This window comes from Eptatretus burgeri, chromosome 4 (genome assembly GCF_056783735.1).
Source record: "Eptatretus burgeri isolate ZD-2024b chromosome 4, Ebu_testis_v1, whole genome shotgun sequence".
Classification (NCBI taxonomy): Eukaryota; Metazoa; Chordata; class Myxini; order Myxiniformes; family Myxinidae; genus Eptatretus; species Eptatretus burgeri.
This window is the reverse complement of record NC_140964.1, coordinates 138,958,669-138,980,247: the sequence shown is the minus strand read 5'-3', so window position 1 is coordinate 138,980,247 and position 21,579 is coordinate 138,958,669. Positions and strand designations below refer to the sequence as shown.

Below are 21,579 nucleotides of genomic sequence, written 5' to 3'. Positions count from 1 at the left end.
GGTATGTCACTACTTTATACACATGAGCATGTCAAGAAATACCTTTATATTCAACCATTAATGTGTTTTTTCTTGTAACTTATGGAATCTCTTTTGGAACAATTTTGTGTTGCTGAAGACGTTTAGATTCTTGATATACCAAGTCAATATTTTTTATTTGAAATGACATGACATTCCAAAGTGTTCCATGTTTGACAGCACATTTAAGTTATCCACATGAAGGAAGTAGTTTGTTTACCACTCGTATCGGCATGGATGGTGTGAGGGACATCCTATGGGAGAAATGATTTTTGCACTGATAATGTCTGGGCTGTAAGCTGCAGCTTGGATTGAGAGATCTGTCGGGATGTAGCAGAGGCCTCAGATGTTTGAGGTACACACAGTGAGGGATAGGGATAAGGTCTTAAGAGGGTGGGAAGCTTGGAGGGTGAGGGACGTTGGAGGAGGAGTGTAGGCTGAAAAGGTGCAGGTGGGAAGGGGCAGGATGGGTGGAAGGTGGGAGGGGATGAGATGAGGACTTGCTGGACTTAGGGGTCGTGGGGTAGGGAGATGAGAGTAGGGACCTGAGTAGGGAGATGAGAGGGTGTGAGTTGGGGCTGTGGAACTTCCAGAGGATGAGGTGAGGGGAATGAAGAAATAAAGTACTGTGCAAGGTTAGAGTTGGTCAGGTCCAGGGGAAGCATTGAGTTGTTGGGGTGAAACGAGGGCAGAAAAAGGGGACAGGAAGTGGAGGGATGCTGATTCCAAATTCGCAAATTGGACAATGAAGATATTCTTTTGAAGAAGAGGAATAGATTATGGTGAAGGTGGGGTACTCTTCATGAAAAAATAAGGAAAGTGAAGCATTTTTAAATGCTTTTAAAAGAACAAGCATTTTTCGTCGATGAAGAGTTTGAAGTGTCTGGTGAGTCGAATCGTCACTGAAAAGACACACATATACACACACACAGCGTGTCCACAAAATTCCTCTTTGGCGTCCTTACATCATTTGACAAGGGTTGCGTTTATGATCGGATATGACAACAACATATGGACGAAGATGTAACAGAACAAGCTCGAATGAGCTATGATCCTCGTCCTCTTAATGATGACGTCATAAAAACGAATTTGACATTGTGATGTATCAGGTTTGCGATAAATTATCTGGGCTTATGCCCGGCTTGATTCCCGCAAACAGAATTCAAACAGCTTGCCGAGTTTCGGAGATAATGGTATTGGCGATTTCCATTAGCGGCGATATAATGATAAAAACTTTTTTTTCTCAGAAGAATTTCTGAAATCGGAGATGGTTACTGCCTGCGCGTGGGCTTTCTGCATATACATGGCAAGTTTCACGAAGATGCGATGAAAAGTCTGGGTTGTGAAACAAAAAATTGTCAAAAAATAGGAATGACGTCATAAAAATTGATATGACGTCAGTCATCGTGATGTAACATATATGCGGTAATTAATCTCTGCTAATGCCCTGTTCGACTCCTGCAAACAGAATTCAAAAAGCTTGCCAAGTTTCGGAGATAATTTTTTAGGCGATTTCCATTCGCGGAGATATTTTGACGTCATAACTTTTTTTCCTTGGAAGAATTTTCAAAATCAGAGATGGTTACTGTCTGCGCAGGGTATTTTTACATATATGTGCCAAGTTTCAGGAAGTTTCGATGAAAACTGTAGGCTGTGAAACAAACTAGTTTCGGAGATAATGGTATGGGGGATTTCCATTAGCGGCGATATTATGATGTTAACTTTTTTTCTCGGAAGCATTTCCAAAATCGGAGATCGTTACTGTCTGTGCAGGATATTTTTACATCTGTACGCCAAGTTTCAGGAAGTTCGATGAAAACTGTAGGCTGTGAAACAAAAAAGTCCACAAGAAACAACATGAGTAAGACTTAGAGATCCTCCACGAGGATCTAAAAAAATATATAGATATAAAACCACCCCCGAACCGGAAGTCAACACAAGAGAGTTCGCACAATTATTTTACAGCTTAAAGACATTAATTTATGGTCACACTGAGTCGAGAAGGGAAAACACCGAACCTCTGAAATGGTTGCTCCACACTCCAGCTCCTGCACACACACATATAAATGTATATGTATATATCTATATCTATATCTATGTACGTATATTGTCGCGATCCCGGCTGTTGATATCTTCCAGCACGGAATACTGACGTTAATGTCCGAGCTTCAAGCAGTCCACGTGTGGACAAAGAGAACAACAAAACACACCACTGTGTTTTGTATCGGCCTCTCGGGGTAGGCACAACATTTTATTGGCTCGATCTCAAAAAATGGCTGGTAACAGAATTGAGTACACAGCACAAAAAACCTGCCAGAACTCTTGGCAACAATAGAGTTCCAAAAACAGGTCGTACAACTCCGCTCAACGATATCCGGGAATAACGATAACACTCTTCCAGATTTAACTCATTTCTTAAGACGGTGCTGTCGAGAGTCTTGAGAATCACTTGAAATCGCATTCAAACACGCGATTTGGAGCGCTCGATATATTTTTCCACTCGCGATCTTCGAGCCACGTCTTTCGCCAACAATGGCGCCCCACCTCTGACGCGGCCCACCCACCACGTGCCGACTGGCCAACCAATCCCTGGGAGCCTGAAAAAGGTCACGTGACTTCGTGGGTGGGACACTAATTTTGGTGAGAACATGGTTTTTCTTACAATATATACATATATGCATACACATGACACATACATATATTTGTCATTGTAAACACCTCGTTTCCGCCACTGTAATTGTGGCAGCATTATGGAGCCACGGTCCTACAGCAGAAGTGACGTCTATTGCATACTACCAATTGAGCGGATTTATATTTTGCAGTGTTTTAAACTTCATGTCCTTCATTGTATTCAGGTGATGTCTCTGCTGTAAGTATGGAATCCAGACGACACAACGGTTCATCGATCTTGGAAACTTTAAAATATTATTCTGCAAAGGAAGATTCAGATGTTCATTTGACAAATGGCAGTCCTGTTTGTTATACAACAGGTGAGCAGAAACCTACAAAATGAACATTCAATCTTTTTTTAATTCAGGGTTTATAAAATTTTCGAAATTATGAAATATTTTGCATTTCGAGCTTGACAAAAAAAAACGTAAAATAACTTGTTCTTTGTTTTTGTAGAACAACCAAGAAGTCCAATTGGGCAGATGAGGTCCAGAAGCAGTGTCACAGGGAAGAAGATATCCATTTTGAAGAAACACTCCAAAGTACAAGACTCACAACCTTCAAAATACAAGTGCACGTCTGATGAAAACAGCAAAAAGATCACTATTAAATTAAACAAACCCAAAAAGGTTATTGAAAGGCAAATGCATAATAAGTGCAATGGATGCAGTGAGGATTTTACTTCACCAAGAAATGTCAAAATACACATGAGGACCCATGGTGGAGAACTTCCACAGAAATGCTCTGTCTGTGATAAAGGTTTCTCTCGTAAATGTAGATTGAATGAGCATATGAGGATCCACACAGGAGAGCGTCCTTACAAATGTTCCACATGTGATAAATGTTTCTCTCATAAATACACTTTGAATCAGCACATGGTGATCCACACAGGAGAGCATCCTTACAAATGTTCCACATGTGACAAAGGTTTCTTTCAAAAATGCGCTTTGAATGTGCACATGAGGAGCCACACAGGAGAGCGTCCTCACAAATGTTCCAGATGTGATAAAGGTTTCTTTCAAAAATGCACTTTGAATGTGCACATGAGGAGCCACACAGGAGAGCGTCCTCACAAATGTTCCAGATGTGATAAAGGTTTCTCTCAAAAATGCCATTTAAATACACATATGAGGATCCATACAGGAGAGCGACCTTACAAATGTTCCACATGTGAAAAATATTTCTTTCAAAAAGGCCATTTAAATAAGCATATGAGGATCCACACAGGAGAGCGTCCTCACAAATGCTCCACATGTGATAAAGGTTTCTCTCAAAAAGGCAAGTTAAATATGCATATGAGGATCCACACAGGAGAGCGTCCTCACAAATGCTCCACATGTGATAAAGATTTCTCAGACAAAGGCAATTTGAAGAAGCACATGAAGATCCATACAGGAGATCGACCTCACAAATGATCCACATGTGATAACGGTTTCTCTCTGAAAGAACATTTGAATGTGCCTATGAGGATCCATGCAGGAGAGCGTCCTTACAAATGTTCCACATGTGATAAAGGTTACTCATACAAAGGCAGTTTGAAGAAGCACCTGAACAGCCACACAAGAGAGCGTGCTTCCAAATGTTCCACATGTGATAAAGGTTTCTCTCAAAAAAGCGATTTGAATCACCACATGAGGTTCCACGCAGGAGAGCATGCAATACATCCATAAAAAAGACCAGATAACACAGCAACTCGAAAACGAAGCATCCCACAAACACCTCGGAATAAAAGAAGATCCCCAGGTACAACACAAAAAATGCGTAACATGATCAGCAAAGAGGACTTACTCACAACAAGACTAATTTTGAAGTCCTCCCTCTCTCCAATGAACAATCACCTTCACTCTTTCATTCCTCTTTTTTCTCGCCTTTCAAATAAACTCCCACACTCTCTTCAATCCCAAGCCTGGTGTTGGCACAGTGGTTAGGGCAGCAGCTTGGGATCCAAAAGGTCCTGAGTTCAAGCCCCGTCGGGACACTGAATTAATACACCAGGGGGTTGACTCAGCCTTTCATCCTTCCGAGGTCGGCGAAATGAGTACCAGTATACTGGGCCGGTGTATACCCCGGTAAAAATAGGTGTACCATATCCCTGTGTCGTAAGAGGCGACGAGGGTTGCGTCAGGAAGGGCATCCGGCGTAAAAACATGTGCCAAATGACTGTGCGGATCATACGGATGATCCGCTGTGGCGACCCCGAACGGGAACAGCCGAAAGAAGAAGAAGAAGACTCTCTTCAATCTCACTCTTCCCTCGAGGTCTGCAAAACAGCTGTTCACCAACTCCTCTTATCTTCACCTATCCAAAACCATGATAATTTCTATCCCATTAATCCACCCCAACGCCACCTCCTTCAAATTCCCTGCTTTCCTTCCCGAAAGATTCCTATCATGTCAGATCCTGAAAGTCCCTGAGGTGTCCTTCTTCTTTACCCCATGTTCCTCGCTCCATTCCTCTCCCTTCCTCAGATCTCCTCATGTCTCTGTTCCCCAATGTTTTGTTCTGCCCTCTCTCGCCCCTCTGGTCTCCTGCCCCCTTTGCTGTGCGTTGTGTGTTCGCTCTCATATGAGCCTCGACAATGTATACAAAAAAAAAAAAAAATCGGTGGAGATTCAACTTGTAAATGCACTTTCGCGATCCACTTCCCGTACATATTTTGCCAAAGGCACAGGAAGAGAGTAAGTTTTTCATTTAATTGTTCATTGCTCTTTTATGTTCTCCAGCCACAGGAAATAAATACGGTATAAACAAAGTAAAATGCTTACCAACCTTTGTGGCTACCCCAGAAATTGCCGAGTCTTCATGGCTTTCCGATTGGTTTACCCTGGTTGATGAAATCATTTCTACACCAACATCCACAGGTGTCTGCTTTGAAATATAAAAAAATAAGTGCAACACAGTTCTTAAAACAATGAAATTATTGCCTTGCTGACAATATACCATTGTCAAGGTGATATTGTGTTAAGCCTCATGCAGACACGGGTTAACACCACTACAGCAACAACGATGATTCAGACCCAAGTCATATTGGCTTTCATAATAATAACTCGCATCCGTTGAAGACAAAGTCTTCGATATCCCCCGCCATCGTAAATGAGGACAAGTCGCAAAAGGCACCAGTTCAATTTGTTCTTGATGTGTGTACCAAATGTCATTAAGAAATAGTTAATAGTTTTGCAACTATGCTCTGGAAACAAAGGTTAACCTCAATTATTTCTAAATACCCAACTTGTTTCCATGGAAAGTGACGAAAAATTTTTGGGGGAAATCTCTCAATATCAAAAGGCACCAGTTCACCACTTCCTTGATATGTGTACCAAATTTCGTATGTATATCTTTGGATTTGTAGTTCATCTCCAGAAACGAAATGTGACGGATGGAAGGACTTACGGACGGAACCCATTTCTCTATCCCCCGCCAACTTCGTTGGTTGGCGGGGGGATAAAAAGAATACAAGCATCCGTTGAAGACAAAGTCTTCGATATCCCCCGCCATAAGTAAATGAGGACAAGTAGCAAAAGGCACCAGTTCAATTTATTCTTGATGTGTGTGCCAAATTTCATAAAGAAATCGTGAATAGTTTTGCAACTATGCTCTGGAAACAAAGGTTAACTTCCACAATTATTTCTTAAGACCCAACTTGTTTCCATGGAAAGTGACAGAAATTTTTTTTGGGGATATCTCGAAATATCAAAAGGCACCAGTTCACCACTTGCTTGATATGTGTACCAAATTTCGTAAATATATCTTGAAGTGATTTGTAGTTAAGCTGCGGAAACGAAATGTGACTGACGGACGGAACTCATTTCTATATCCCCCGCCAACATCGTTGGTTGGCGGGGGATAATTACTGGACGAGCCACTTTATAGCTTCGAGCAGATATGACAGGGTTCCAAGTTGCCCTGCTTTGATGCAACCCCGCTTTGATACAACCCACTTTGTCTTCAGGGTATGTTGGGTCAAAAACCAAAGTATAAAAGAACAATCTCTTCTCTGGCCCACTCTCTTCTCTGCCCCGCCTGCCCTTCTCTTCTCTTTTCTTGTGATCTGAATCGCTCTTTGGTCTTGGAGTTGAGGAGTGGTAGAACGAATCGCAAGAGAGTCCATGACCGAGTGGAAGAGCCCGACGCCAGACGCAGTCCAAGTAGATGGCATAAACATTTACACGAACAGATTTCTTTCCGCTCTTGGTGGTCTATCCTCTCACATGTTCTTTTCTCTTTGCATTACACCTCATCTGCCAATCATCACACGTCCTCTGACCACAGAGTTGACACTTAGTTTTCCTCCCTCTTCCCCCTTCTCTTTGACTGGGATGCATGGGGCCGTCGGCCACGCCTGCAACAAAAAGAGGTCGTCAACACCTCAAGCTTTTCCTCATCTCTCTTTCTTTCTAATTTCCTTGAGTGGGTGTTTGGTGAGCAGAATTAAGATTGTCGAAGTTTTTATTGGTTTAGCTCTGCCCCATGTCTTCTCTTTTGTATATAATTGCATTTATTTTGCTGCATCTCATCAATCCTTGCTTTCCCCTGCTGTACATAATGCCTTTGTATGATAACCTTTTATTATTCCACATGCCTTTCCTCACCCTTGCTTTATAAATAAATTGATTTTATTGTGATTGTCCCCATTTTGTCCTGTCTTTTCCTCCATTGGTCCAGTATGGTCCTAACATAATTAGCTGGGTAACTTTACCCCACAAAATTTGCTCTTGTTCGCTGGTGCGCACTCGCAGCTCCACTCGGTTCCACCTGATTCGGCGAGTTAACCAGAGTACGTATCGAGAACACGAGACGCCCCCAACCCCCTCCCTTGGTGCGGCCATCCACACGAAAGGTACCACACTAAATTGTGTAACACTGCCGGATTGGCAGTCCCAATCGGCACTCATGGTTGCTCAGCACCCGCTGGATTGCGGAGTTATCTGTGTTCGGTGGCCTCTGGACCTGGTGTTTGGGAGGAACAAGAGTGCTTCACCTCGTGGCGAAAGTCGAACCCCAGATCCATAACAATGTCGTTGCTTAGGTAATGCTAAATCATTTTCATTATGATTGGATAAAGCGTTGTATTTGTCGAATTGTGACATCATAATGAAGGGACTGATGATGTCATGGTTAACAGCCCTTATTCCTCATGAGGTGTACTTGATAATGAGCTGTTTCAATTTTTTTTCCATCGAGCAGTTTTGGAGATATCGAGGTCCAAATTTTTTTGTTTTTTTCCAAAATGCTGACCGTATCAAGTTTCCATTGACATCATAATTATTACTAAATTCTACATGAGTTGAGTATCGCGAAGATTTTGTGACGTTCGGACCAATGGTTGCTGAACAAATGAACATGAAAGCGAATAAACTTGCGAAATGCTTCCGGGATAACGGATAACAATGGGATAACGCCCAGTTCGATGAGAGCACTCCTCTTCCTCTCTTTCTCATCATCGTGCAACTTCAAGATTCATCCGAACAGTCAAAGACTGTCTTTCTCCATTGTGCAGGCAAATTCGCAGCATGACACGAGAATGGCGTAGCCATTTTGTCATCCCGAGAGGTGAGCAAAAACGAGATCGTCCGTCTCAGCCACGTTCCTCTCACAACTGTCCTCTTCGACAACTGTCCTCACCGTTCTCCTGCTAATATTTATTTTTTCAGATGAGATCCTGTTCTAGGTGGTGTAGTTGTTGTTGTGAAGGTAATGTTGAGGTAATATTTTTTTTTTAGATGAGATCCTGTTCTAGGCCGTGTAGCTGTTGTTGTGAAGGTCACGTTGAGGTAAAAAAATAATTTTTAATCGTGATTTACATTATTTGATCGCTGATCCCGAACCCAAGCCGAAGTAACTGGAAATTGCAGCATCGTCTGCGATGCACCTGACTGACCTCAGATCTGTCAAAATCATCAGCTGTGCGGCGCTTTCACGTACCACGGTATAGTTGGCACGTATACAGTTGTGAACAAGTTGTATGCACAAATGTCCGAAAAATCAGAGCAAAAAGTCTGTTTAATTTGATGTATTGAAGAAGAGAATGTAAGAAGAATTCTACGTTCGCTTCCAGGCTTTGCCTATTCCATATTATTTATAAACTCACTGATTGTCCATTATTTCTGGTTATTCCCATTTTATAACACAAATACACCACTAACCTGACACAAAGTGCGCTGAACAAACGAAGGTGTAATCGGACTGCGGCTCCCAAAGCTTCCCCACGGCACCTTGCGAACCTCGATCGATGGTTCCGACACACAAAAGTCTCCTCTCCGGTTCAGTCGCCTGACTTGGGATGAGATAAAATGGAGAGTTCTGAATTTTTTGCCTTGTTATTAGTACAACTGAAAACACAGCAACTTCTCTGCATTGTTGTAAATAATAATAATAATAATAACAATAATAATAATAATAATGATGATGTGTAATAAAAGCTCCGAAAGAAACCAACTTGTAACAGCTACGAGTCGAGTGCCGTGCGCTAGCGCCACATACACGGGGCGATCCGAGCGAATGAGGGACTTTGTTTTCCCCTTCGCCAGCGTTGCTATGGGAACATTGCATTATGGGTCGGCGAAGTTCCCGGATGTCCGACCCCGAGAAAGTGAATGGAATCGATGAGTTTGCGTTTCTGGCGTTAATGGGGTCTCGCGTCTCCGACCGCGCCGTGAAACAGAAAAAGAAGAAGAAGATCGACATTAAAAATCCAAAGAAGAAGAATAATATGATTCGTCAACGACTATAATGGAGATCAGTGATTGAAAGGAAAATAAAAGTGATTTTGTGAAAGAGGAAGAAGAATGATGTGAGTTAACCGGAAGTCGGAGGAAGAACTTCCGGGTTTATGTTCCTGTGACCCTTGTTCACTCCAACCCGGGTCCTCGTGGTCGGGGAGGAAATGATGTGAAGAGGACAAAGAGAGAGGAAAACGGTAATTTAAATATAAAATAATTCTCTGTTCCTTCATGACAGAAATGAAGGGAAGTTAAAGGAGTTTTTATTCAATGTTTGTTGAGGTGTTTGGTTGTTGATTTAATGAGGTGTTTTTCACTCGTTTTGTTTTATTCACCACGTTGTTTAATATGGAATCGGAAAAGTCGAGAAGCGAACGTAGAATTCTTCTTACATTCGCTTCTGACTTTACCTGAAACTTGTTGACAACTGTATACGCAATTTCCGGTTACTTCGGCCTGGATTCAGGATCAGCGATCAAACAACGTAAATCACGATTAAAAATTATTTTCTGATGATGCGGGAGATATCTTTATTAAAATCAGTGGAGGAAATATACACCATGTCTGATATTATTTGGGTCTTTCATGTCTCCGACGATGCCTTTATGTCCCGGCATGCGTCATTCCCCATGACAAAAACCGGAAACAAAAACCAAAAACGGAAGCAAAATGGTCATAGCCAACGACACGGATTCCAAATAGCCAGGGGTATTGTGTTGTTGTTGTTTCCTATTCTCTCACGTGCACGCGTGAAGTATGAAGCTCACCGCGTTGTTTATTAATCATCATCACGAAACTTCCCACAATGAGGATTAAACCTCATTCTTCCTTTTAACTATAAAACTACCAGAAACCTTTTATTATTAACTTGTAAATCCAATTTTATCTCGAAATGAGGAGGTGTAACGTGTGTGTGTGTGTGTGTGTGTGTGTGTGTGTGTGTGTGTGTGTGTGTGTGTGTGTGTGTGTGTGTGTGTGTGTCTGTGTGTAAAAATATATGTTGTGATTATATTGGAGATTATACACACATATTAAAGTGATGATACACATGTGTACGTACACACGTACACACGTACACACGTACACACGTACACACGTACACACACACACACACACACACACACTTTTATTATTTATTTTGCCTGTGAATTAAAACAATTCGGAGTCACCACACATGATCGATCTGCTGACGTAATACTTCGTCATTCACTTCACCTCACCACGTCATTCACTCAGCATTGCCCTATCATAAAAAAATACGTATGGACACCGTGGGGCCACGCCGTATGTCTCTCGAAATTGCAAAACTCAGCACTTGCAAATACCACCAGTCACTTCATTAATGATGTTGGAGAGATCTTTTTCTTTTTAAATTTTATGGCATTTTCAGACCCATCCAGGCCTGTCGCTAAGGGAGGGGGAATTTGGGTGCAATGCCCCCCTGGCGCATCTGGTGCCCCCCCTGGCGCATCTGGTGCCCCCCCCACTTGTACGCCGCCCATTTATGCCCTGTTGCACCCTGCGAACAACTTGGTGTTTAAGGACGAGTGCCCACTGTGAACTACTTGCTGTTTAAGAGTTCACCTGTGTGAACTAAAACCCTTATTCCAGATGTTCAACGTGGTGAATAATAAGGCCTTCTTGGATAAACTGTTCTTTAATAATATTGTTGCGGTATTCGCGCCCGCCGGCGTGCTGACGGCCACGTAACTCGAATCGCGGCACGTCGCCCACCGGACGGACAATCCAGTCGTGACCCTCTCGGACTAACGCCGGGAACCAGTCACGGGTGGACCTTTCGGTCTCACCGCGATCGAGCCAATCAGCCCCCGCGTGGGACAGGGTTGCTCGCCGAATTCGACCTACCTAAGTACCCACGCGGAGGGTAGACCGGGCGATCGCAGGTCGACTTCGGACACGGGCCACTTAAGCGACCCGTTCCGTACTATCAGAATAACCGAGCGGTGTTATCGTCGACCTCGACGGTTCGATTAATTATCGGGCGTATTCAGCCCACTTCCAACCCTTTACGTGAAGCAAGATGAGGATTCAATGGGAGAAATGACGAAGCGAAGCGGGAAACAGTTCAACACAAAGCACATTTATTCGCGGCACACGGGAAGCACACATATACAATTCCACCAAATGCACACAGAAAAGACACAATGCAATTTACACAAAAAGCAAATGTAAAAGCGAAAACACAATGCAGAGCTAATACCGACGACCGAGCACACGGCAACACTTATACAATTCTACTTCACAGACGGCGCCGACAACACATACCCAAAACTAAGGAAAAGAAATACCCTCAAGGATGAGGCGGGCCTGAGGCCGAGACCGGGTCGCGCTACCCGTCTGGTGATGAGACGAGGAGCGGCGATGGCGCCTCAACTCCGCGGGCCCCGCGGACAGTGTCTGATAGGGGGTGGGAAAGGGGCCCCCTTGGTCGCACTATCTCAGCGCGGGGGGAAACAGGAGGGGGTTGCTGATGCTCGGGGTATAGAGGATTTTTATTATCCCGCGACGAGCGTCTCCACCTCGGCCAGGTCGCGCTGTCGGCCTCCCTGGGGTGCAGCTCCCGATGCGAGCACCCCCTCGTCTGGTGTCGCCGCCTTTCCACAGCTCCGTCCCCTCCGTTCCGACTCCAACGCACACGACGACCAGCTCCTTCTTGCCAACTCCACCGCCCGCGAAGTCTTGACTCTCTGTTTCCGACTCTCCTACTCTCCTACTCTCCGACTCTCCGACTCTCCTACTCTCCTGGACTGACGAACACGGTCCCTTTTATCCGCCCCGTAGCTTCGCCCTCTCATCTTTGACCCCCTCCCTTCGACCTTTCACCTCGCTCCCCATTGGCCCGAGAAAAAGTGGGCGTGAAGGCTTTTTGATCCATAAATTTGCATATATCGATCGCCCTGGGGGCGGGGCCAATTCGCCCCTCGCTCACCGATTGGACGGCAAAAAGTGGGCGTGTGTCGTTTTTGATCCGTTTTTGAAGCACAAAATCCGTGATTTTGTACACGCTGTTCGACGCGCGCCCTGCACGAGTCCACACCGGTACCCACAGCGGGGCAAGAACGGTGGCGATGCTACGGTTGCGAGGTGTGACGGGAAGGTCGTGGCGGTTGTGGTGAAGCGGCGTTGTGGTTGGTGGTTGATGTTGTGATTGTGGTGGTAATCATGGCGGTTGGTCCAAAATAAAGATAGTAAAAGAAAAACGGCTATCCTGAAGAGTCGCAGCACGCATAAATGACATGTATTCCCACTAGACAACGGGTTTGGGCCTAACTACACATGTACTTACCGAGATACCTCACCTAAGGGACCTGAATGGTGGTTTGCGAATTTGGTAACCACAACACTACCCCCTCCCCTTTTTACAGACTCGTCCCGAGTCGTCAAATTTTCGTGTGCCATCATGTGTAGTTTTCCCCTAGTACATTTTACCTACGGATCCCTGAGTGCGACATTCATGGTATTCGTGTCCCCAAAATAAATAACCTGAGGGCTGCGTAACTACCTAAACAAACTCACTCACACGGACGACTTAAATAAAATTGCCGGCGCGAGACAGACATGCCGGGGGCGCACTCATATTTACAGTACATCTTAACCTTAACTTACAAATTTTACACTAAACCATGGCCCAGGATCATTGAACTCTGCAAAAGAAAAGCAGTTAGCAGGGAGCCAGGCTGCCCACATGCAGTCTCTGGCTCAAACAATGCAGGTGACAGGGAACGTGGCTGGCTGCTCACACGCAGTCCAAGGCCTTCCCGTTCGAACTGAACGCAGTGAACCACAACGGTGCATGGGCTGCACAAACGCAGTCTCCGTGCCAGCTCAAGTGGCACACGCAATGAGCACAACGAATGGATGCATGAACACAAACACGGTGCACGGGCCGCCACTGCAGGCCCGTGTTGTAGCTGCCAACAGGGCAGTTCTTGCAGCTTGCAAACTGTTGCCTTGCGGATCCTGGCGCACATGGAAATGAACAGGGGGAGGTGGGGCAAAGCAAAAATTGAATGGGGCTGGTGAACAGGGGCAGTGGGCATGGCATGGCAAAGGTGATCAGGCAAACACAGCCCGCAGAAGAAGGAGGCCGCTGCAGGCAAACACAGCCGGCAGACGAACTGGCCGGAACAGGCCTCGAAGAAAAACAGCCAGCAGATGAACTGGCCGGCACAGGCCTTGCAGCACACAGCTGCCGATGAAGTTGGCCGGCCTCCGCCTTGAAGCAAAACACGGCCAGCCGATGAAGTTGGCCAGCCTTTGCCGTTCAATGGAGGTTGGTGGAGGGAGTGCGGTGGTGCTGGCCACTTGGAAGGCGGGCTCGGACCTACCTACCTGTCTCCCTCCCAACCTATCGCCTTTGCCTGTCACTGTACATACCCACTCCCTTAATTTGTCAAACCCCAATTTAGCCCCAACTTATTTTTTGTTGTTTTTATTTTTACTTCCCCACTATAAATCGTCCCCTAACCCCCTTTATCGTCCTTGTTCGGCTAACCTATCCTGTCACCGAGCCTACTCCCAACCCCTACGTTCCCTTCCCGGAGGGGAATAAGGGAGGGCTAACGTCCTGTGTCGAGGCCCAACTCAAGCCTCAGAATGGCCTCCCCAGAGTTCGGCGATCTATAACCAAAGTGGGTCCAGCGGCCCACAACGACAGCGCGGGGGATGGATGGTGCGGAGGGGTACATCTCCTAATCTACCCTAACCATTTAACCATTAAACTACCCCGGGGCTTTCAACAAGTGCCTTTCACTTAAACTATTGGTTCTAACAACCCAGATTCCCGTCGCCTGTGTTGGTGTCCTTACAATTTCGGGCCTCGACCCCCAATTTTCGCTCCGTGCCCTCACACGGTCTCATGGCTGGGACACGTGGCTCCCTTTGGCAGGCACGACCCTCTGCCGAATCTCCCGCTATGGCACCCCCGGGCACTACACTGCCTCCGAGCCTACCAGCTCCCTAACACCGGGGAGTGCCCCCCATGGCACCTCCCCTGAAACGCACACGTGGCAGGCCGGCCTCCCGGGCCCCTTTCCGAGGGTCACCCGTGCCCACAACACTGCCCACGCGGCTAATGGCGCCCCGGGCCCCCGCACCAAGCAGGCGCACCCGTGCCCACTACTCTATCCCGGCCCCCCATGGGCCCTTGGCCTACCGCGGCCGACTAGCCTGGTGCCCGGGGTACCCACTCAGCGATACTCACCTTTCGCAGCCACGCTCCCAAGCCCGTCAACAGGGCTCCTGCACCCCTCCAAATGGGTCTCGAGCCTACACTCCCACCAACAAAACGACCTCCATTTTTCAATTTGACTAACCCAGCTAACTCAATCTACACTGACCCCGGGGTCCCTTGGGCGGGAGTCACTCCTCCCCCCAATCACTCATCGCACCATGCATTCCCCATTCACTCCATACACACAGACCCGCTGGCCTCACTCACTCACAAAGCACATGCTTCCACTTCACTCACCAACTCTTCAACACACACACCGCTGAACTCTGCCATCCTTCTAACTCCCTCCCCTAACTAACTCGTGCTCCCACGTCGTCCCTTAAACTACAGCACGTTCCTTTTAACGCTACGCAGCTAAACTACGTCCCCGCTACACATTCACTGTCTGTCCATGTCCTCAAATAAATCATTAATCCATTTCCCAACCTAAAGCTCACTAAATCCCTCTACCTAATCCATTCCACGGACTCCATGAGGACTTACCCCTGCCCCATGAAGTCGGTCTAGCTAAGCTAACCCTTCCCCCTAACTAGTTTCCATCCTGTGCCCAGGTAAGGGGGTCTTCCACCCCTTGCCCAGGAATCCTGTGCACCCGAAAGTGAGGCTTACTGTTTTTTTTTTTGTTTTTTTTTTTTTTCCATGCGCAGCACCTGCGCGGCAACTCAGAGCTCGCGCACTTTGCACCTGCCCGTGACGTCATGCAGCTGCACGTGTTCCTCGTCCCTCCTTGGACGGTACCATCCGGCAGAGATACCCCTCCTGCCGGATTCCAACCCCACGTGCAGCCATGGCGTCACCGTGCGCATAAAAAAAAACACAAGCCCCATGTCTCGAGGGGTTCCCCACGCGAACACATGTGCTTTGCCCGTTGGAGCTTAACACACACGATCGCGTGGAGAACCCGTCCGGTCCAAATCCATTATCCTGCCTAAACTTTGTCCGTCCGCGGGATCGGCAAATCCACCGCATGCGTTTCCGGACCGGGACTTCACTCTCGCAAGCGAGCACGTGGTGGTCTCGTGCGTTGCACAGCACGAACCTCGTGCTCACTGCTGGGTGAACCCGGCACGGTCCTCGAAACAACTACAGCCGCTACTCGGCTTTCTTTCTTCTCATGTCGCCGTCGTCGCCATTCCACCCACGCACACCTGCGTGTTACGACGCACACAGTCCACTCCATCACATTCACTCCGGGAGACGCGGCTGCGTGCTCCCGCATGCCAACCGACATCTCCCTCACATACCGCTCTCTAACACACACGGTCTCCCTTGCACTCGGCCGTTCACTCACGCATGCCATTACCTCCCTCGCACACGTGGCTCCACGCACTCGCGGCCTTCCACTCACTCGTGCCTCACTCATACACGCGGGGGAACTCAACCGCGGTGCCTCATCCACACACGCGGGGGCACTCAACCGCGGTGTCTCATCCATACTCCGTGCCTCACTCACACACGCGGGGGCACTCACACCTTGCACCACACACACAGGGACAACCACACTGGGGATTCGTGTCCCCACAAGGGTCTCCGGGGCCTCTATACCCCCCAAGCTCTCCAAGCACCTGTCCACAGCACTCGTCCCCTCAACCTCGCAAAGCACGACCGAACTCACCTGGTCGTGACTCGCCTCAAGGGGGCATACTCCCTCCCCTCGTTCCTGGAGGAGGCCATCCAGGTGCTCGCACTGGGTCTCTACCCAGTCCGCCAGCTCACCCCCATTATCCTCCACTACCTCCGTGTGTGCGTCACTTACCCCGTCCTCACCGTGCAGTCTCTCCTCTATCGTTCCCTTCCCGGCTACCGTCACTGCCAACTCTTCACCCTTTACCTCCCTTGTCTCCACTATTATTTCCGTTGTCGTCACCTCGTGTCTCGTCTCACACGTTTTGGTCTCCCCATTTAATTTTTCCCTTTTGGTCACCGTCGATTCCTCTGTCACGACCCTCGCCCAACACGCCCCCCGAATTATTTTTTTACCCGCCTCCACCGCGGGCCTGTCAGCCGTTGCACCCCCTTCCAGCTCGTTTGCTCCCACACGTGGAGTCGCCATTCCCAGCTCCCTGGTCACGGCCTTCATGCCCGCCTGCAGGCATCGGCCCATGTTCTGCGTCTCACCCCGTAGTTCTTTCATTTCCTCCTTCATGTTTGCTTCCATTCCGTTCATTTGTTGTGTATTCGCATCCAATTTTTGTGTATTCGCATCCATCATCGTTTTCACTTCATTTGTATTTGTATCCATCTTTTCATCCATTTTTTGTGTATTCGCATCCATCTTTTCGTTCATTCCTTTCATTTCGTTTTTCATATTCGCATCCATTTTTTCGATCATTTTCGCATTCATCTTTTCGTTCATTGCCGCCAGCATGGCGCATAGCTGGGCCATGTCGGATGCACTCAGCTGAGCCGTTTCGGCAAGGTTTGGGGAAGGGTTTTGGTGGAGAGGAGGGGGGGGGAGGTGTCATACACCGCGGCCGCTGCCGCACCCATTTCGGGCTCTGGGTTCAGTTGGGCGAGTTCATAATCCTGCACGGGCATTCCATCCTGGGCCATGGATCCTACACATTCTACATCCATTTCTAATACCCCCGGCTCCCGCTCGCCTTGAGACGCCATCTTGCTTCTCTTAAAGGGTTAATTTCGCTCGCTCGTAATTTGGAGGGAATCGGGGGTCGCTTCTCTCACCCCTGGACCGATTCCCGTGAATTTAGCCGGAGACAGGAGAGCCCGTTTTCCTGTTCTCCGATACCAGTGCCGCGAGGAGGGCGATGAATTTGTATCCCACTCCTGACACCAGTGTTGCGGTATTCGCGCCCGCCGGCGTGCTGACGGCCACGTAACTCGAATCGCGGCACGTCGCCCACCGGACGGACAATCCAGTCGTGACCCTCTCGGACTAACGCCGGGAACCAGTCACGGGTGGACCTTTCGGTCTCACCGCGATCGAGCCAATCAGCCCCCGCGTGGGATAGGGTTGCTCGCCGGGTCGACCTACCTAAGTACCCACGCGGAGGGTAGACCGGGCGATCGCACCTCGCCGCAGGTCGACTTCGGACACGGGCCACTTAAGCGACCCGTTCCGTACTATCAGAATAACCGAGCGGTGTTATCGTCGACCTCGACGGTTCGATTAATTATCGGGCGTATTCAGCCCACTACCAACCCTTTACGTGAAGCAAGATGAGGATTCAATGGGAGAAATGACGAAGCGAAGCGGGAAACAGTTCAACACAAAGCACATTTATTCGCGGCACACGGGAAGCACACATATTCAATTCCACCAAAAGCACACAGAAAAGACACAATGCAATTTACACAAAAAGCAAATGTAAAAGCGAAAACACAATGCAGAGCTAATACCGACTACCGAGCACACGGCAACACTTATACAATTCTACTTCACAGACGGCGCCGACAACACATACCCAAAACTAAGGAAAAGAAATACCCTCAAGGATGAGGCGGGCCTGAGGCCGAGACCGGGTCGCGCCTACCCGTCTGGTGATGAGACGAGGAGCGGCGATGGCGCCTCAACTCCGCGGGCCCCGCGGACAGTGTCTGGTAGGGGGTGGGAAAGGGGCCCCCTTGGTCGCACTATCTCAGCGCGGGGGGAAACAGGAGGGGGTTGCTGATGCTCGGGGTATAGAGGATTTTTATTATCCCGCGACGAGCGTCTCCACCTCGGCCAGGTCGCGCTGTCGGCCTCCCTGGGGTGCAGCTCCCGACGCGAGCACCCCCTCATCTGGTGTCGCCGCCTTTCCACAGCTCCGTCCCCTCCGTTCCGACTCCAACGCACACGACGACCAGCTCCTTCTTGCCAACTCCACCGCCCGCGAAGTCTTGACTCTCTGTTTCCGACTCTCCTACTCTCCTACTCTCCGTTTCTCCTACTCTCCTGGACTGACGAACACGGTCCCTTTTATCCGCCCCGTAGCTTCGCCCTCTCATCTTTGACCCCCTCCCTTCGACCTTTCACCTCGCTCCCCATTGGCCCGAGAAAAAGTGGGCGTGAAGGCTTTTTGATCCATAAATTTGCATATATCGATCGCCCTGGGGGCGGGGCCAATTCGCCCCTCGCTCACCGATTGGACGGCAAAAAGTGGGCGTGTGTCGTTTTTGATCCGTTTTTGAAGCACAAAATCCGTGATTTTGCACACGCTGTTCGACGCGCGCCCTGCACGAGTCCAACACCGGTACCCACAGCGGGGCAAGAACGGTGGCGATGCTACGGTTGCGAGGTGTGACGGGAAGGTCGTGGCGGTTGTGGTGAAGCGGCGTTGTGGTTGGTGGTTGATGTTGTGATTGTGGTGGTAATCATGGCGGTTGGTCCAAAATAAAGATAGTAAAAGAAAAACGGCTATCCTGAAGAGTCGCAGCACGCATAAATGACATGTATTCCCACTAGACAACGGGTTTGGGCCTAACTACACATGTACTTACCGAGATACCTCACCTCAGGGACCTGAATGGTGGTTTGCGAATTTGGTAACCACAACAATATCCTTCTTTGAATAACAGTCAAGAGATAAGTGTGCACTTTCCAGCGCATCTCCAAAAGCAATTGGCAAGACAATACAGTCCAAGCCGACAAGATAAAAGATAATGCAAGCACCAACGGCAGCAGCCAAGACGACAGACAGCCACAAGACCTCGCGTCCAATGTCGTTGCTGTTGGTGGTTATATATATGCATGTATATATATATATATATATATATATATATATATATATATATATATATATATATATTTATTATTATTATTATTATTATTATTATTACGGCTGTGGAAATTCGCAGAGCACCATATAGGTCCTTCGTTCAGTTATGCCGATAAGTCTGTGTTCATGTAGATTTCCCCACCGTTGTCTAATGGGATATATTCGTGTGATCAGGGCTGTGATCTTTGAGTTAGCCGTTTTTCTTTTACTCTCGTTATTTTGGACCAACCGCTCACAACCACCACCTCCACCACCAACAGCGCTCTCACAACCGCCTTCACACAACCACCTCCTCCACCACCGCCCTCACACAACCACCTTCTCCACAACGCCAACCACAGCCACCATTTCCCAAACCGCATCTCCCCCAATACCCAACAACGGAACAACATCACTTCACCTTCAACTCCGCGGGCGCCGCCATCTTTGCGCCGGCAACGGTGAGATCGCTGCAAACAAACGCGGTGGTTTCCTTGTTCCTAGCGACGGTGATTCCTACCACGTCCGCTCTCCCTTCAGCGTCGATGATTTCTACCACGTCTGCTCGCTCCAAGCTTCGCCTCGGAATTCGGATCAGGAGAGCGAGAGGGGCGGAGCCAGTGGGGGTCAGAGGTGAGAGTGCGGAGATCAGATCTCGCCTCACGAACCCTATAAAAAGCGCGCAGAGCGCCGTTCAGGCAGTCGAGTTGATCCGGGAGAGGAGTCAGTCGGGATCTGGAGCGGTGTGAGGAGCGGAGCTCGAGTCCAGTGGAAGTCTGGGTTTGCCGAGGAGACGGAGCGGGGAACACATCAGGCCGGCCGTGCGACACATCACGGTGTGTTCGTGTGGGACGTGGAGAGGTTGCCAGCCAGCAGCGAACGGTTCGAGGTGATCGGGTTTCGGGACAGTCCGAGCAGCGTGAGGGACGGACGGGCTCTTAAAGAGAGCATCAACTTGGAAAGAGCAGAAGGCCCATTTGTTCCTCTGAGGCATTGTCGGCTGGGCCCGAATCACCGGGCCGTCAGACGAGGCCTGGGCCGGACCGCGGTCACGACAGCAGCCGTAGGGACGGGACGTTGCGGGTCGCCCCAGCGAGGTGAAGTTAACAAGCAGAGCCTCTGTGGTCTACACGGCTCCGTGCAATAAAGACCCAAAGAGGTCCAGTCTACCCCTTGTCTTTCCTGGGGTTTTTCCTTGCTTTTGAATGAATTGTGTGGCGCCATGTCCGCAAGTAGAACTGTATAAGTGACTGTACATAATAGATAGATGGTAGTAGCTCTTTTGCATTACTTTTGCTTGATTGATACATGACTGCATGTGTGTTTTGCATACCTGCATGACTGCATCATTGTGTATACATGCTGATGTGTTGTTCGTAAATAAATGTGCTTGTTTAAATGTACCCCGTTCGTTGCGTCTTTTCCTTAATTGAGCTGCCATCTTGCACTCGGAATATAGTTGGTTTTTAAATAGCCGGTAAAGTGATTGGGTCCAACGGGACTGCGCGATAATACCCCTCTCGGTTATCCCAAAAGGAAGCGAGCTGCTGAAGCGGCTCGTTTCTAAGCGGTCCCGTTTAGGTACAATCTCTCGGTAATCTACCCGCGCGATTAATTGGGTATATCGACAATTCGGCGATTGACCCTGTAGTGTGGGTAGTGTTGACTGGGTTGTGGTGTGCTTAGAAACACACCCGTGGCTGGTTTTCGGCGTTGATCTGGAAAGCCGCGACTGGATTGCACGTTCGGTGGGCGAAGCGGCCGCTATTGGTTAAACGCGGTCGTTCGCACGCCCCCGGGCGGAAATCAGTAAATATATATATATATATATATATATATATATATATATATATATATATATATATATATATATATATATATATATATATATATATATATATATATATAATTGCGAATTCTGGCCCGTCCGGCGTGCGATCGGCCACGTAACTCGAATTGCGACCGCGTCGCCCACTGGACGGACAATTCAGTCGTGACCCTCCTGGGACTACCGCCAGAAACCAGTCACGGGTGGGGGTTTAACCCCACCACCACCCAGTCCGCAGTCCACCCGCGCGAAATAGGGTGAATCGCCGAATGTCGATATACCTAAGTACCCGCGCGGGTAATCTGCCGAGGGATGGGACCACCCCACAGGCCGACTCCGGACATGAACTGCTTCAGCGATTCATTCCGCATTACAGGGATTACCGAGTGGAGT

At 48.3% G+C, this 21,579-nt stretch overlaps 1 protein-coding gene, 1 long non-coding RNA gene and 1 pseudogene across 5 annotated transcripts in view; 2 read left to right on the top strand and 1 right to left on the bottom strand.

The window, feature by feature from the left end:
• LOC147029230 (uncharacterized) overlaps positions 1-21,579 on the top strand; it is a 71,900-nt pseudogene that overhangs the window by 24,629 nt on the left and 25,692 nt on the right. The window contains exons 2-4 of the transcript XR_015056846.1: position 1; positions 2,874-3,008; positions 3,145-4,324. The exon at position 1 is cut by the window's left edge and continues 432 nt beyond it. The product of XR_015056846.1 is annotated as an uncharacterized LOC147029230 (transcript). The remainder of the gene's footprint in view (positions 2-2,873; positions 3,009-3,144; positions 4,325-21,579) is intronic.
• Positions 2,232-9,330, bottom strand: LOC147029231 (uncharacterized). Of its 3 annotated transcripts, none has more exons than XR_015056853.1 (3): positions 9,125-9,330; positions 8,832-8,962; positions 2,232-5,556 (listed from the first exon to the last, which is right to left on the bottom strand). It is a non-coding gene; the product is annotated as an uncharacterized LOC147029231 (long non-coding RNA). The 3 variants fall into 3 exon arrangements; XR_015056854.1 differs by having other exon boundaries at positions 2,232-5,553; positions 9,169-9,324; XR_015056852.1 differs by having other exon boundaries at positions 2,232-5,553; positions 9,125-9,286.
• LOC147029228 (uncharacterized) overlaps positions 9,363-21,579 on the top strand; it is an 80,357-nt gene continuing 68,140 nt past the window's right edge. The window contains exon 1 of the mRNA XM_085876420.1: positions 9,363-9,604. The gene's annotated coding sequence lies outside the window, so the exon portion shown is untranslated. The remainder of the gene's footprint in view (positions 9,605-21,579) is intronic.